General features: G+C 51.9%; 1 protein-coding gene across 4 annotated transcripts in view; it reads right to left on the bottom strand.

Annotated features, from left to right (window-relative positions):
• Positions 1–17,808, bottom strand: part of ACTN1 (actinin alpha 1) — a 96,536-nt gene that overhangs the window by 46,190 nt on the left and 32,538 nt on the right. The window contains exon 1 of one of the 4 annotated variants that reach the window (XM_007454452.1): positions 639–647. The exons of the other annotated variants lie outside the window; for them this stretch is intronic. The gene's annotated coding sequence lies outside the window, so the exon portion shown is untranslated. Of the gene's footprint in view, positions 1–638; positions 648–17,808 lie in introns of those variants that run through there. 4 annotated transcript variants of the gene reach the window in all.

Raw genomic sequence — 17,808 nt, 5'->3', positions numbered from 1 at the left:
TTTTTTTTTTTTTTTTTTTTTTTTTTGGCTGCCGCAAGTGGCTTACAGGATCTTAGTTCCCCAACCAGAGATCAAACCCGGGCCCCAGGCAGTGGAAGCACGGAATCCTAACCACTGGACCACCAGGAAATTCCCTATATTTCCTTCAAAACGTGTTGAGAAGGCAAGTGGCTTTTGAGAACATGTTCTCCCTGCTCCCCAGCTCGTAGGCACTAGAATGCGACTTCAGCCACACAGGCCTCTTTGAGCCTCAGTTTTCACACTGTAAACTAGAGACAACAGCACCTGCCAGGCAGGACTGCAATGAAGATTAAATAATAATATAGTGTATTTGACCACAACCAGGAAAAATGATAATGTTAACATATTAATATTGTTAATTTATATTAATAACGATAATATAATATTAATGTGTTTGAAATACATCGTGTGCAATAAGTAGTCACTACCGTCATCATTATTATCTAAATTTTAGATTCTAAAAGGTGTCAGAATAATCACACTCAGCTGGGATCTGGGGTACAGAGGATTATACCCCATAAGCATGACGCAGGTGCTGAGCTTTTGAAGTCAGGTGGCATTGAGAGTCTCGACCTCGGCGGGAGGAGAGAGTGGTTAAAACACAAGACGCTGAGCACAGGAAGATCACAGGACTTGCTTAAGATCACTCCACAGAGGGAATTCCCTGGCAGTCCAGTGGTTAGGACTCTGTGCTTTCACTGCTAAGGGCGCGAGTTCAATCCCTGGTTGGGGAACTAAGATCCCACAAGCCGCAAGGTGTGGCCAAAATCTTTTTTTAAAATTTTTTTAATTTAAAAATAAAAATCACTCCACAGAGCAAGAATCCAAAAGCCTGGAAGGATTCAATCACTCTGAAGAAGACAAGGCAAACCCCAGTCCATCAGCTTCTAGCCAGGTGGTAACCTTGGGCAAGTGAGTCAACATGGCTCTGCCTCAAGGCACTAGTCTGTAAAATGGGGTAATAACAGCATGGGGTTGGTGGAGAATTCAATAAGATAACCCACTTAAAACACGGAAAAGAAGGTCTGGAACACAGTGACTGCTCCATAATTACCTATCATTACTGGTACCACAATAATTAGAGATAACTATTACCAGTTCATGCTGTCCAACACATGTCATCAAAGAATGTTAGAGCTGGAAGAGATGCTTGGCACACCTGAGCCAAAACCCTCACTTTACAACTGAGGACACATGGATCAGAGAGGGTGAGTGACTTTTCCCAGGCCACACAGCTGGATATGTTCACAACCTGGCCTCCTTACTCCCACTCCCACACTTTTCTGCTCCACCAGGACGACGTGGATTTCAGGTGCAGGTGTGCGTGGGGTGCTGGAAGGGAACAGCAGAACCAAGGGCAGACAGGTGGGCTGAATCTTGTGGCATGTCGCTGAAAAACAGGTCACTGTGAAGTGAAAACACCACCCAGAGGGAACCTGGGTGACTCCGGTCAGCACTGGCACAGAGAGTCTTGAGTTGATGGACCATCAACCGGCATGGGATGGGCATGGGATGGGCAGCTTCTCTGGAGGCAGCGTGATGGAGAGAGGCAAAGGGAGCATAGCCCCGAGGCAGGTAGCTGGTTGTCCAGAGGTGGGAGATCATTCTGGATGGTGAGCAGATCAGAAACATGTCTTTGAGGAGAATTCTGGGAACTGGGGCTCTTTGACCAGGAAGAGAGAAGAGTGGACTCAGGGACTCATCCTAAATATTTGAAAGACCCTCCCATGGACGAGCGAATAAACTTGTTGAGTGCAGCCCCGGGCAGAACAAGGCAGGCAGTAATGGTGAGGAACATGGATTCTAGAGCAAGACTCACCTGGATCTAATCCCATCTCTGGCCCTGAGTAAACTTGGGCAAGTGATGCTACTTCTCCAACCGTCAATCTCCACATCTGTAAAATGGCTATAATAATAGAACCTGCCTCGAAGGGTGGTGTGGATCAGTGCAGCAACACATGGCAAGTGCTAAATACAATCACCCACACATAAGGCTCAATAAATGGTAGCTACTATTATTAGGATCAAGGATAGGAAGCTGCAGGGAAGACTAGAGTTCAATGTAATAAAGAACAGACCAAACACTGGGTATACAGTGCATTACCCACCAAAGGCATGTGTTTGGTGAGGGTGCTGGGAGAGGATTCAAGCTCCCCCTGGGGGCTAAGCTAAGTAGGTCCCTTATAATGCTGATTCTTCGAGAGCACAACGTAGCCCTTGAAAAGCTGGGTTAGAGATGTGTTTGCAGAGTTCAGTTAGACCAAGAGCCACACACTCAAATGTCTGAGCAGGGTTTCTCAACCTCAATACCATTGATATTTTGGGTTAGTTACTTCTTTGTTAAGGGTTTGGGGCCTGTCTTATGCATCATAGATAGGATGTTTAGCAGCATTCCTGGACCCTACCCACTAAATGCAGGTAACATCCTCCACCTCAAGTTGTGACAACCAAAAATCACCCCTGGTTGAGAATCTAGTCTGGAGAAGACAAGCACATATGCCATTAATAATAATAATAATAATAATAATAATAATGGCAAGTATCTAACATCTGTTGAGTACTTGCTCTTGCTAGACCCTCTTCTGAGTACTTTAACCCCTGTAATTCAATCTTCAAAACAACATTACAAGGCAGGTGCTATTATTTTCCCCATTTTATAGATGAGAAAAGTAAGCCACAAAGAAAAGGCCAAAGGGGAAAGTGTAAGGAAAGTGGGACTGGCGAGCGCCCTTGCCTCCATGTGCGCTCATGAATTTCTCTTGAAACAGTGGCCCTCTCAGGCTATCCTTTGGGGTTCCACTCAGGAGAGCAACATGGGCACAGAGAACTGGTCCCGAGCATACGCGGTGATAATGGCGGTTAGAACACAATCTCGGTATCAGGGCAGGTGTGGTGAGGGGACGGGAGGCGTCTCTCCTTGGCTCATATGGGAACGTGCGTCCTCAGGTGCCAGACCTCCAATGAAAAGAGCCAGAAATCTGGACTTTTATGTGAGTCTCCTCATTTTTAAATGCTGGTCCAACTTAAAAATAAGACATCCCACAGCCCTTCAAAAGATAGGGGCAGGCTGAATCTGAATTAAGACTGACAGGGTCTCTGGTTCCACAGTGGGAAAACGTGAAAACTTTCTAAGTCTCCTAACAAAAGAGTTACCACACAGGAACGAATGGTGTGTTAACGCGAGCAGACAGCCGTGCCCAGCACGGTTCACATTCCTCGCAGACCACCACCGGCATCTGTCATCGGGGAATCTGCAAGCAAAAACTGAGAGAACTTTCCGTGAGGGGCCACAGGAGCTCTCCTTGTTTGGGTTGATTACGGACCCACACCTGTCACCAGGGACGACAACCAGATGTGCGTCCCCCCATACACACACACACACACACACACACACGCACACACACACCACCATGTTTGGGGAGTTCAAACGAAGGTACCAATTTTCATTTATTACATCTGCAAAAATAAGTTTCTGCTAATTCCCATTAAAGGGTGGGTATGGTGGCCAAGCCGCAACACGTCACAGCAGGTAGGTTGATTCGGTACAACTCCGGTGGAAGGCAACTCGCTGAGGGGAGCAAAAACGGGCATAACCTTTAGCCCAATGCTGGGACACTATCCTGGGTAAATATCGCTCAAGAAAGAGAAGGGTCATGGGCACAAAGACATCCTCGCCAGCATTGCTGGAGAGGAAACAATTAGAAATAGCCCCAAATTCTATTAATAAAGTATTAGTTAAATAAATTATGGTTCACCCACTTAATGGAACACTAGACGGCCAAAATGATGGGTTCTGAAACTATATATTATTATGGGAAAAAGCTGATATGTAATTACCAAGAACGCAGGATACAAAACTGTATGTACCACAGGCTTAAAACCATGTGAGCGATCACAGGAACGACAGAAAACGATGGAAACAAAACCCATCCTGACGCAAGCAGTGCTTGTGCTCCTGTAACTGAATTGCAATGACTTTCTTTCCTTGCCCAGCCGGCGGCAATCCCCATCTCCTCCCTGCCTTTCTCCCTGCTAGCACTCCTCTGTGACGTGTACTCCCCTCAGCGCACAACCCAGGCCATCCACACCTGGCTGACCTCTCCATTGGTCCTGAGTAAACAAGACAACCCACCTGCAGCCAAAATGAGGCCGGCTCAGCGGGTGGAGGGAACAGCACTGCCACCTCACTGGCCACCAGGCCCCAGGTTCGCGGACCGACCACACCTCTCCCAGGCACATCCTCCCGCTCCCCTGGGATCCTGACACTCGACACCAGCCCCGGTTCACTCCAGGGGAGTTACTGTTCAGAGCACAGGGGTCAGGAAACCTGGGCTCTGCCCTGGCTCAGCCAGGCATGCGTGTGACCTCATATGTATCACCTCAACCCCTTCCAGCTATGTAACCCCAAATGAGTCCCGGACCCTGCAGGTCAGAGCCCAGCAACTTGTCCCATCATAACGTGCAAAAGTAAAAGACACAGCCAAGTAGAGCACCCAGGGACAATCTTCAGCTCCCATGTAGGGCTGATTGCGATGGATGGGCTCTGCTCCTTGTCAGAGGCCAATAAATCCCACAGGGGCAGTTTCACCTCAATGGTTCAATGCATGATCAGGGTTTCGGTCTCAAGACTGACTACCCCTCACAAAAAGACACCTGTTATTAGTTTGCTGGATAGTTCATAAAAGCCTTATGCCAGAATATCCCTGGAAGGACACACAGGACTTGGCATGGTGGCTGCCTCCAGGGAGGGGAGATAGGAGGCTCCTGACAGGGGAGGGTGGGGCGTTTTCTTGTCACAGAATACCCTTTTGTTTCCTTTGAATTTTATACCATGTGCAGTCATTATCTGTTAAAACAAATAAACAAAAAGCCACGCAAATCTAAGAAAAGTCTGTGTGGACGTGTATACGTTTATCTGCTGAGTCAGACCGCTGGATGGGATAGAGGGAACTTCCCATTTCTCTGGGATTACTTGGGATGGGGGGTGGGCTGCGGGGGGGTCAGGGCTCATGAATTCTCGGGGGAAAAAACAAATGTTTCCAAATTTTAAAAGAATAGGAAGAGATGAAAAAGGAAAAATTCTTCCATCCATTTAAAAGAATTAGTAATAGAATAAAATATTATATAGAGAAAGGGCTGTGAAAAACTTTGAAGTGCCTTATCAGTGTAAACTATTATAAGCAAAGTCATAATTAGGGACCAGGACATGAAGACAAAGCAGCAATTACACCCACATGTCCACCCCAACAGACAGCAAACTGTTAACTGCGGGGGGAGATGAAGGGCAGTACCCCCTGGCCCAGTGGTCCAGAAAAACCCAAGCAAGTTTCTAAGCCTCTTGAAGGTGGTACAGGGCTTCCTGCACAAGCTGGCTTCTCATCGGATGATTTTCCCCTGCCTGGAGTACAGCAACCAGGACCCTGGTCCTGGTCTAGGCTCATCAACTGAGAAATCAGTTCGGCGGCCCTGCGATCTCCACACCCTTCTGGGCGGGTGCCCTGCCATGGCTGTCAGTCACAGCCCACCCTCCTCTGCCACTCTTGGCCACCGTGCGCAAGCGTCAGGCCAGGGCCCCTTGCGAGCTCAGGGCCAAGGTCTCTGCAGCATTTACTGGCCCGGGGGAGGTCACTGTGGACCAGCCAGGGAGCACTCTCTCTCCCTCAGGCCACCGTGGAGTCCCTCTGACCCCCGCACGTGGCCAGCCTGGCCAGGGCGTGGGCACTAGGTGGTTTGTCTAAGCAAAGGCCTGCCAGCAGTGATCTCAGATGCCCAGTGTTCCGGTAACGTAAATAGAAGTATCTGGTTAACTTATCAAGGGCTGGCTGCCAGCCTTTCAAAGCAAGCAGTCAGCTGGTTCACTCACAGATGAAAAGCAGAGTCCTCAAGAACATCTCCACCCAGATCTGTTTACTTTCCACCCCTGGGAGTGGTGCTGAACCACCAGGCGGTTTCCTCTGCTCTGAAAGGGCACCTCTCTAACCGCTTGCCCCCAAAACCATGCGAATGTTGGGGCCCTGGAAACTCAGAGGCAGGTGGCTGGAGGCTCCCAAAGGAGCTGGACTTTGTAACTGGAAAGAGCTGGGCCCCCGGCCTACACCTCTCATTAGCTCTGTCTCTTTGTACAGGATTCTCAATCTCAGCCTCAGGATGCCCATCTGTAAAATGGGGATAACAAGACCTATGACGGCACAGCATTAAAGAGGACCAAATTAGATCTCATGTACTTAGAGGCTGTCTGGTGCTCTGTTCACAACAGATGTTTAAAAAACGTTAATCCAGCCGGCCTTTGTCACGCAGTGGCTGTGTGGCTTTAATGAACCTGTCTAGGCCTCAATTACTTCATCTGACAAATGGGGATACATAATATCACAAGTTTGTGGGGTTGTTGTCAGAATGAGGGCAATGGAAGCAAAATAGCCAGCTGTCAGGAAAGGGCAGGAGCCTCATAAATGTCCTCTGTCCTACTGCTCTCACTTCCTATTCCCTTTCTATTCAATCAAAGTTAATCATTCACAGACCTCTATAGGTGGGAAGAAAGAGGTCTGTTATTTCTCTCCTACTGACTGATGAGGAAACCCTGAGACCAGCCCCTGGCCAGGGTGAGAACAGGGGCCTGTGTTTCCGGTTCATGTCCACCTGCAGCCCATCTGGGGAGACACAGCACCAGACGCCCGGAGGGTCGCCAAGGCCACAAGGCCAAAGCACAGGTGGCCAAATGGCTCATTCTAGGAGGTGATTTGACCTAATGACCACACCCTGGTGGGAGAGAGGAGAGCTGCCAGCCCCTCCACGAGGCCCAGGCACCCCTTCTCACCAAGGCCCTTGGAAAGCAGCGCAGTGCCTTCCCGCAGGTGCAGGCAGAACCTGGAGCTCCTGAGAGAATTAACAAATAAACAAAAAGCCACGCAAATCTAAGAAAAGTCTGTGTGGACGTGTATACGTTTATCTGCTGAGTCAGACCGCTGGATGGGATAGAGGGAACTTCCCATTTCTCTGGGATTACTTGGGATGGGGGGTGGGCTGCGGGGGGGTCAGGGCTCATGAATTCTCGGGGGAAAAAACAAATGTTTCCAAATTTTAAAAGAATAGGAAGAGATGAAAAAGGAAAAATTCTTCCATCCATTTAAAAGAATTAGTAATAGAATAAAATATTATATAGAGAAAGGGCTGTGAAAAACTTTGAAGTGCCTTATCAGTGTAAACTATTATAAGCAAAGTCATAATTAGGGACCAGGACATGAAGACAAAGCAGCAATTACACCCACATGTCCACCCCAACAGACAGCAAACTGTTAACTGCGGGGGGAGATGAAGGGCAGTACCCCCTGGCCCAGTGGTCCAGAAAAACCCAAGCAAGTTTCTAAGCCTCTTGAAGGTGGTACAGGGCTTCCTGCACAAGCTGGCTTCTCATCGGATGATTTTCCCCTGCCTGGAGTACAGCAACCAGGACCCTGGTCCTGGTCTAGGCTCATCAACTGAGAAATCAGTTCGGCGGCCCTGCGATCTCCACACCCTTCTGGGCGGGTGCCCTGCCATGGCTGTCAGTCACAGCCCACCCTCCTCTGCCACTCTTGGCCACCGTGCGCAAGCGTCAGGCCAGGGCCCCTTGCGAGCTCAGGGCCAAGGTCTCTGCAGCATTTACTGGCCCGGGGGAGGTCACTGTGGACCAGCCAGGGAGCACTCTCTCTCCCTCAGGCCACCGTGGAGTCCCTCTGACCCCCGCACGTGGCCAGCCTGGCCAGGGCGTGGGCACTAGGTGGTTTGTCTAAGCAAAGGCCTGCCAGCAGTGATCTCAGATGCCCAGTGTTCCGGTAACGTAAATAGAAGTATCTGGTTAACTTATCAAGGGCTGGCTGCCAGCCTTTCAAAGCAAGCAGTCAGCTGGTTCACTCACAGATGAAAAGCAGAGTCCTCAAGAACATCTCCACCCAGATCTGTTTACTTTCCACCCCTGGGAGTGGTGCTGAACCACCAGGCGGTTTCCTCTGCTCTGAAAGGGCACCTCTCTAACCGCTTGCCCCCAAAACCATGCGAATGTTGGGGCCCTGGAAACTCAGAGGCAGGTGGCTGGAGGCTCCCAAAGGAGCTGGACTTTGTAACTGGAAAGAGCTGGGCCCCCGGCCTACACCTCTCATTAGCTCTGTCTCTTTGTACAGGATTCTCAATCTCAGCCTCAGGATGCCCATCTGTAAAATGGGGATAACAAGACCTATGACGGCACAGCATTAAAGAGGACCAAATTAGATCTCATGTACTTAGAGGCTGTCTGGTGCTCTGTTCACAACAGATGTTTAAAAAACGTTAATCCAGCCGGCCTTTGTCACGCAGTGGCTGTGTGGCTTTAATGAACCTGTCTAGGCCTCAATTACTTCATCTGACAAATGGGGATACATAATATCACAAGTTTGTGGGGTTGTTGTCAGAATGAGGGCAATGGAAGCAAAATAGCCAGCTGTCAGGAAAGGGCAGGAGCCTCATAAATGTCCTCTGTCCTACTGCTCTCACTTCCTATTCCCTTTCTATTCAATCAAAGTTAATCATTCACAGACCTCTATAGGTGGGAAGAAAGAGGTCTGTTATTTCTCTCCTACTGACTGATGAGGAAACCCTGAGACCAGCCCCTGGCCAGGGTGAGAACAGGGGCCTGTGTTTCCGGTTCATGTCCACCTGCAGCCCATCTGGGGAGACACAGCACCAGACGCCCGGAGGGTCGCCAAGGCCACAAGGCCAAAGCACAGGTGGCCAAATGGCTCATTCTAGGAGGTGATTTGACCTAATGACCACACCCTGGTGGGAGAGAGGAGAGCTGCCAGCCCCTCCACGAGGCCCAGGCACCCCTTCTCACCAAGGCCCTTGGAAAGCAGCGCAGTGCCTTCCCGCAGGTGCAGGCAGAACCTGGAGCTCCTGAGAGAATTCAGGGCCATTTTAAAAGTCAGGTGGCGCCAGATTCCAGTGCAGAAACAAGGACTGTCCTCTCAGCTCCTGGCCAAGGAGCATCAGCTGCCCCCACCAGTCTGCCACCATCCACAGCCTGGCCTCTCCTGGGGACCAAAGAGCCACAGCAATGGTTCAGCCCTCGGCAGGCTCTGTCACTGTGACCTTTGGGATCCTGGACTCGCTGAACCTCAATCTCCGCATCAGTAAGACAAAGACAAAAAAGAGTGTCTACCCCGTGTGGCTATCCTGAGGGAGGGTTGTATGAGCTAAAACAGAAGGCTTAGCCCAGTGCCAGATGCAGACTAAGTGCTCACTGGATGTTAAAAAACCAAAAATGTATCTACAGAGGCAGAAATAGAGTAGTGGTAGCTTAGGGCTGGGGGTGGTGGTGGTGGTGGTGATAGCTAAGGGGGATGCGGTTTCTTTTAGAAGTGATGAAAATATCTAAAATTGACTGCAGTAATGGCTGCACATATCTGTGACTACACCAAAAACTTTACATTGTACACTTTAAATGGGTGAATTGTACAGTATGTGAATTATATCTCAATAAAGCTATTATTAAAAAAAAAAAAAAACTAAAATATTCCAGAACCCCACTAAGTCTTTTATCAAGGGGTTTTTGTTTTGTTTTGTTTACCCATTTGGCCCACTGGCAAGAAACCAGGCTCAAAGGCAGGCCCCAGACCCTCGCTCTCTCCAGGTACTGAGGTAACTGAGACCAAGATTCCAAGGTGGGAGGTCTGGTCTCATCTTCGGGCATATGTAGCACTAGAGCCAGGCCTGAACTGTGTGGGCTTTAGGTGCCACTGGCCTTGTCGATGCCTCCCCAGGGAGTGGTGACTCTGAAGAGCAGGTCCCGCCCCAGGGCATCTGCTTAACCATCAAAGGCCTGTTGGCTCCTCCTGGGCACACTTGACACTACTTACGGAGGCCAGTGTGAGAACAGCCTGCTCCCCACTGCCGACCCCAAGGTTGGGCCTGCCTATGACACCTCCCCCACGTCTGGAGTCGGATCCTGGCCCTTGTGGGTCTGACAGCACACAGGTCTTGTGGGCTGCAGCTCACAGGAATGGCCCACACATTCCTTCCCCAAAGAAGGAAAAGTCATTCACGTGTGAGGTCATCTGGTTTTTCTGGCACAATGCTGAGAGCCATGGGCCACTCAACCCCACAGAGAACTTCCCCGCATAACAAGAATCTGGCCCAGCCTGGTATTCATAAAATATGGGGAGCTGTGGTCTGGCTGCCTTGAGCATCTAACCTGACTCCTCTGTATGGTTGAGCTGTGACCCTCAACTTCACAGCCTGAAGCCTCGATGGTCTCATCTGCGAAATGGGAATAATCAATCTGCCCCCTCCTGGGGTTGTGGTAAGACTCAAACAGCACAATACCTGACTTATAGTGGGGGCTCAAAAAGTAAAATCAAGTACAGCTAGCTCCCCTCCTCTCGCCAGCGTCATTTCTACCGAGCGTGATTTGCTGACTGGGAACAAGGGTCCTGCCTAGGCTCCAAGCCCCCCATGTGGCCTCTCCAGAGGCCAAACCATTATTACAAATTTTCAAGAAGGAAAGAGACACTGCTTGGATAAAGAAAATTTCCAGGTCTCTTCTCTGTGTCCCTGAATAACCTGCTGGACTGGATGGAGCTTCTGTTCTGGCCTGTCCCACAGTCCACTGCTGGGACCCCTGCCCTCTTGAGGCATCTCCTCTGGCACAGTGCTGGGAACTCTGACCCCTGTGGTGGCCACTGTCACCAGGCTTGCAGCTGGAGGCAGCGGAGACATCAGCTCTATCAAATGCTTTCAGGGACTTGGGAGGGGTTCCTGGAGGCCCCAGACCCAGTAGGGACAGACACTGTACCTCTTAGAGTGGGCATGAAACCCATGAAGAGAAGCCAAGGCCCAAAGTCTGTGCTTACACTGACTGGCCCAATGACACAAGTGCAGGGCAGAAAAAATAAAGGAGAAAAAGGAGAGCAGAACAGCTCCATGTGGTGGTTCTCAGACTTGAAGGTGCATCAAAATCACCTGGAGGAGGGCTCGTTAAAACAGATTTATGAATCCCCCCAGATTCCTGATTCCATAGTTCTGAACAGGCAGAGAAACTGCACTTCCCACAAGAATCCAGGTGGTGCAGATGCTGCTGGTCCAGAGATCCCACTGGGGACCACGGGCTTGACGGTTACGAGGATGGGTTTAGGCACAGATGACTTGGATGTGATCTGGGTCTGCCACTTAGTAACACTGGGACCTGAGCAAGTTCTTGACCTTTCTGAACCTCAGTCTTCTCATCTGTAAAAAGGGTTAATACCTTTCTCACTGGGGTATTAAGGGGTTTCAATGAGCTAACATTTGCAAAAAGCCAAGCACATGGTACGTTGTTAATAATATCTAGAGTTCATTATTAAAATACAAGAAAGAAACGAAAAAGGATGCTCACGGAAAGGAGTGAGAGAGAACTACTCGGGGCCCATGGAATTGCCCACGTGTACTAAGTGGTCACCTGGCGCCATCCTGGGGGTATAGAGGTCGCCTTCATCCCCAGTGTGTGCTTGAGTCTGGGCCAGCACGCACCAGCCGGCACTGTGCTCCAGCGCTCCCTGGCCCTAGGCTCCTTGACCCAATCAAGGACGTGAGCTCAGTAAGACGACCTCAGCCCAGACCCCACGCCAGTGCTATGATGTCATCCACCTCCCTCCCGAGGGACCGCCACATGACCTCACACCGGAATGCAGGCAGACTCGCAGCCTCCCAAGGGAAAGGTCAAAGCTCCAGGGAACCCAGAGCCTTCAGGATGCCAGAGCGGAAGCAGAAAGCAGGCGGCAGGGGGCACAACCATAGAATCCAGCAGCTGTGTAAGCATCACCAGCCACAAGGAATCCCACGAGTGATGTGCACTCTGGGTGGGGGATGGGGAGGTTGGGGCATTAACAGACTCCCTATAAACCGCCACTCCCTGGGGAGTGGGGGGCTTTCTGCAGAGAACCTCCATGACTCTCATCCATGACAGCAATCACCCCATGCCTAAGAGGAAGTTTCTGGTTCCAGGAACTCTGAATGGAGGAAGGGAACAGAGAGGCTTGGCACTTTAAGAGTTCCTCCTTAGTTGCATATAAAACAATAATTTGGGGCTTCCCTGGTGGCGCAGTGGTTGAGACTCCACCTGCCAATGCAGGGGACACGGGTTTGTGCCCCGGTCTGGGAAGATCCCACATGCCGCGGAGCAGCTAGGCCGATGAGCCATGGCCGCTGAGCCTCCACATCTGGAGCCTATGCTCCGCAACGGGAGAGACCACAACAGTGAGAGGCCCATGTACCGCAAAAAAAAAACAAAAAAAAAAACTTGCAGTTATAAAATAATTAAGTCATGGGGATATAATGTATGGCATAAGGAATACAGTCAGTAATATTGAATTAGGGCTTCCCTGGTGGCGCAGTGGTTGAGAGTCCGCCTGCCGATGCAGGGGACACGGGTTCATGCCCCGGTCTGGGAAGATCCCACATGCCGCGGGGCGGCTGGGCCCGTGAGCCATGGCCGCTGGGCCTGCGCGTCCGGAGCCTGTGCTCCGCAACGGGAGAGGCCGCAACAGTGAGAGGCCCGCGTACCGCAAAACAAAAAACAAAAACAAAAAAAACCAATAATTTGTCCTTTACGCCTAAGAGACTGGTAAACAATTAGAGAGGTGATTACCCCAAACGTCGCTGTGGTTGAGGAATCCAGTAGCCCCTCATGCCTGGCTGGAAGGGTGGGCTGTGCAGCCATGCTGGAGAGCAAGCCAGCATTACCTCATGAAATTCATCACGTACCTGCCCAACAAGCCACCCGGGAAATCTCCTCTCAAAGAAATCCTCTCATGGTGAACCCGGGGGTCCATGTGAGAATGTTCATCGTTCCGTTATCTGTGCTGGCAGGGAAGGGGTTGGGGACCCCCTACGTGCCCATCGTAGCGAGACTGTGAGGTGAAACGTGATGGACGCACAGTGGCCTCACGTGGGTGGACCCACAAGTGGGCCATGAGCTGAGGGGCCTCATTAAGCCAATTCTCTTCACCTGAGGTCCAGGAAAATAAAGTTTCTTCTCCCAAAATACAGACACAGATCAGCACATTATAAAGTGGCACAGAAACCCCAAAACCCTTTTCTGAAGAAATCACAGGCAACCTGTGGGCCATGAAAAACCCCACCCAGGCCCAGGCGGACGTGACCCAACACCGTCCCTGCACTCCCAGCCTCCACTAAGACCCATCAGCGACCTGGGGCGTCGGCAGCCCAGCGCAACGGGCCTGCCGGCCAGGTGGCTGACCCACATCTCAGCACGGCCAGCCCGGCTCAAGGCACAGGGCACCAGGGGAATCAGGAGCAGGGAGCAGAGGCTAAGGAATAGAAACACGTCTGTGGAAACTTCCACATTTCCAGAAGGATGGGAGGAAATGCAGCTGTAGGCAGATCTGGCCAACTAACTGCTGGGATGGGGTGGGACACGGGGCTCCTGTCTGCGGGTGAGCGTGTTCACAGCCTCCTGGGAGCTCGGAGATCCACACCCGTTCTGTCTCCCAGCACCGGGCTTAAGCTCACAAAGTGTGCAGTGAGTGGGAGAGGGGGCCACAGAGAACACGGGCAGCCCAAGGGCACCGCAGCCTCCCCCTAACCTTGTTCCAGAGGAAGGTACCGTGTTAAGCCCTCAACTCCAAGATGGGGACACAGAAGGCAAAGTGGACCTCTGGGAGCCCCAAGGGGAGGGGAAGAGAGAGGGAATAAGATCTTGGAGCTGCTCAAAGACGTGGGCTGTTATTACCACTGGGTGAGGCATGCACCATCTCAGCAAATCCACTCAACAATCCTGCGTTAGGGGAGGAAAGCGAGGGTTAGAGGAAGCAACCTTCCTAGCCACACAGCTAGTGAGAGGCAGAGCTGAGATCTGAACTGGGGTCCACAGGATGCCAATGTGTGGGTCCTTTCCACTGTGCTGGGGGCTGCGGCTCTTCCAGGTAAGCCTTCCACCTTTGCTCAGGCTGGAGAATAATGAGGAATCGGCCAGCACCAGTCCCAGGTCTGCCGAGAACCACATGGGGACGTGTGCAGCTAGCTGTCCCCAGGCAGTCCCTGGGCCTGGACCGGGGAGGGCAGCCCAGGACACTGGGTGAGAATCACGCCAGCACTCATATCCAGCCATGCGAGAAGGTCCTGGACCTTGTGGCTCCCTAGAGATTCAGAATGAGCCAGGCAACTCTTTCTCCTAAGTCTCAGTTTTGGGGAGGTGGAAAGAGGGTTTGAACTCTTGTCTCTTTTGGCTTTCCAAACACAAAGCCCGTTGAGAGAGGTCATGAATAATTATAGGGGCAGCCAAGTCAGGGGGTGTGTATGCCAGGGCGTGGGCAACCGGCTTGTTTGGGCTTGGATTGGCTCGATGGCAGCAGCTTCCCTCAAGGCAGCCCACACTGCCCATGCTCCTGACCCACGCAGGCTCCAGGCTCCCCCTGCCAGTAAGCAGGAGAAGGTAAATTCATTCATTCGTTCATTCACTCACTCATTCAGTAAATTCTTACTGAGCACTGACTGTGTCAGGAACTGGGGTCACATTTTGGGCAAGTAAAGACACAGTCCCTTATTTATTAATTTTTTAAAAATTTATTTTATTTATTCTTTTTTTTGGCTGCATTGGGTCTTCGTTGCTGCGCGCGGGCTTTCTCTAGTTGCGGCGAGCGGGGGCTACTCTTCATTGTGGTGCGGTGGCTTCTCTTGCTGGGGGGCACAGGTTCCAGGCACACAGGCTTCAGTAGTTGTAGCACATGGGCTCAGTAGCTGTGGCTCACGGGCTCTAGAGCACAGGCTCAGTAGTTGTGGCGCACGGGCTTAGTTGCTCCGTGGCATGTGGGATCTTCCCGGACCAGGGCTCGAACCCATGTCCCCTGCATTGGCAGGTGGATTCTTAACCACTGCGCCACCAGGGAAGCCCAAGACATAGTCCCTTAAATCAAGGACCCTGTGGTCTAACAAGGATGACAAATGTTAATCAAAGACTCATATCAGTGAGTATATATTTGCAAGCCGAGCTTCAATGCATACAAGAGAAGTTCTGGAAGGCATGAGGCTAAAACGGGTCCCTAACCTGGTCCAGGGTGTGTGTGTGTGTGCGTGCGCGCGCGTGTGTGTGTGTGTGTGGTGTGGTGTGTGTGTGTCTGACCACTACTTTGAGGAAGTCAGTGAATTTTTAAAGCTGAGGAATTTTAAATAGATGAAGAGATTGTAAACGTGAAAGGGGGACCACAAAGTTTATCATCCAAACCGGGGCACTTGAAAATAAAGGTAGGCGCTGTTAATAAATATATCCGAACAACAGGTGCAAACCTAGATGTACGGTACCCAACGCACGTGTGTGGGGTCCGGGATGGTCAGGAGGGTGGTGCCGCCCAAGCAGAGGAAAGAAAATATCAGAGGCCCCAGGGGTCAGGGACAAAGGCCTGCTCAAGCCACTGGAAAATGGCCACTGGGGCTGGTGCAGGAGGAGCAGAGAGGGGTGCCAGAGGTCAGCATTACCGCAGGGGCATGGGGTCCCATAGGATGTTAGGACGGTGTCTCCTGAGAACAATGGGAGAGGTTTTATTTGATTTCAGCTGAGGGTTGAGGGGTGGGGGTAGGGTGGATGCAGGAATCAGGTACTAGTTTACACATAATTACACCTGCATCTTGGAAAGAGACTCCTAATTGCACCGTGACGAGCAGATCAGAGATGGGCCAAAATGGCAGTGGAGACCAGTCAGAGGGCCACGCCAAGGTCCAGGCAAGAGACAAAGGTGGCTTAGACCAGGGAGGTGGTGGCGGGGACAGAGAAGTGGGTGGACCCAAGAGATACTCAGGGAGGGAGGGAGGGAGGGAGGGATCAGAGGTCACACCCAGGTTTTGGACCCGAGCCAACCGAGGAAGGCGGTATGGGTAAAGGTGCCATCCACTGAAACGCGGCTCCCTGCCCGCCAGACACCTACAGCACTCACCACAGTTACAGAAGGCGGCCCACAGTCCTCAGCCTGACAATCTAATTTGAAGGTCAGCGCAGAAGGACTTCAGAGGCCAGGGATGCCCTCCCCAGCTCACTGTCCCAAGTGCTCTGTCAGTATTAACACAATTAATCCCCCCAGCCACCTTATGAGGTAGGTAGGTGCTATCATTAATCCCATTCTACAGAGGAGAAAACTGAGACACAGAGACGCTCACAAGGTCACATCAACAGTAGCCAGCGGAGCCAGAGAACCGGGCGCAGAGCCCACGCTCCTAACCCCAGGCTCGGTCAGCCTGGCTCTCCTGCCCCCGGCCCCTCCCAAGGGCCCAGCAGCAAGTCACATCACGTGCACCAGCCCGGGGCGGGGCTCCCCCTCTCGCACGGCGCACCAGCCCACCTCACCCCAGCCCAGTCGGATCACCCTCCGGGGGTGCGCCCAGGCAGAAGCAGCTCCCGAAGCCCCCAGGTAGGAGTGACGCTGCTGTGCAGTCAGGGCAGCCCACCTCAGCCTGGCACGCCCTAACAGAGCAATTCCAGTGCCGCCCACCCACCCTCCCCAAGCCTCTCCACCAATACTGGGAGAGAATCAGCCTGAAAGCATCATTAAGAGCCACTTAAGGGGAAACTGGAAAGAGGGGTGGTATACAGAGGACCTAAACTAGTTTTCCTTTAATGGACCAGGCCAACCTTGGGAATAAGGAAGCAGGGAGACAGTGGGCCCCTGTGCCTGGCACGGCCAGCTGGCCTCGGCCACGCCCATTCCTCTCTCCCCGCACACGCCGCCTTCCACCATCTGAGCCGGGGAGCCAGCCCTGCCTGTGCTTCTAGAAGCCTTCCCAGACCTCATCATAGAAGGAGGGGGAAGGAGGGAGAAGCAGACCTACCTGCACAAAGGACTCCGCCAACAGCCCCGGGCACCTGGCTCAGGCCACCCCTAACCTCCTTATACCTGCTGACTCCCAGTGGCTCTGGGACAAAGCCCGTGCTCATCATGCTCCCCTGGGCCCTGATTTTCAGAAGGCACACCTGGTGAGGTATCTTGGTGAGGGAAGGGCTCCAACCCAACACCCTACACCCCTGTCCCTGTGGCTGGTCTCTGCAGGCCTCCCTCAAGGGGCAGCAGAGGGGCACCACTGGTGCCCCTCTGCCACCACTGCAGCCTTGTTACTCATCTCTTTCCGGTCACCCCATTTCTCTCCATCCCCCACCCTTTCCATGCTTCGCTAGAATGTCTGCAGCCACAACAGACACACAGCACTGGGAGATCTGAGTTCTAATTCTGTTTCCACCATGAGGGAACCAGTGGCTCAGACCACCACCACCTCGGGTCTGTCCCTTAAAGTCCGCCATCTCACCTATAAAATCTCCCATTTCGCGTGCAGCCACACCTGCCTCAGACCTGCCTCAGTGGCCTCTTGTGAAGATCAGATGATACAGCCACCGGAGGGCAATCTGAGGGAGGCGAGTCTTCCCAAGTTGGCCTACTGATAAAACATGATGAAAATACAGACCCCAAACCGACAAGCGCCATTCTGGTTCAGAAGTTCTGGGGTGGCGGCCGAGAATCGGTATTTAACAAGTAACAGGTACTCGGGTGAATCCTAGAATCAGGCGAGTTTGGGCAACTCTGGGCTGTGGAAACGAACAGGAAGTCTTTACCACCTTGCCTTCCGGGCAGAGAAGGGAAAGAAGAGTTTGTGAAAGGGCTCCTTGGCTTTGGGCTCGCTTCCAAAATAACAAGCCCTGCCCCCACTTAGGGAGCCCATCAGGTGCAGGACACCACCATCTCCTTTAGTCCTGGCAGTGATCCCGCAAGACAGACTGCCGCCTTTTTTTTTTTTTTTTTTTTT

This window comes from Lipotes vexillifer, unplaced genomic scaffold (assembly GCF_000442215.2).
Source record: "Lipotes vexillifer unplaced genomic scaffold, Lipotes_vexillifer_v1.1 scaffold197, whole genome shotgun sequence".
Classification (NCBI taxonomy): domain Eukaryota; kingdom Metazoa; phylum Chordata; class Mammalia; order Artiodactyla; family Lipotidae; genus Lipotes; species Lipotes vexillifer.
Note: the sequence above shows the minus strand (reverse complement) of the source record. Positions and strands in the feature narration are given on the sequence as shown.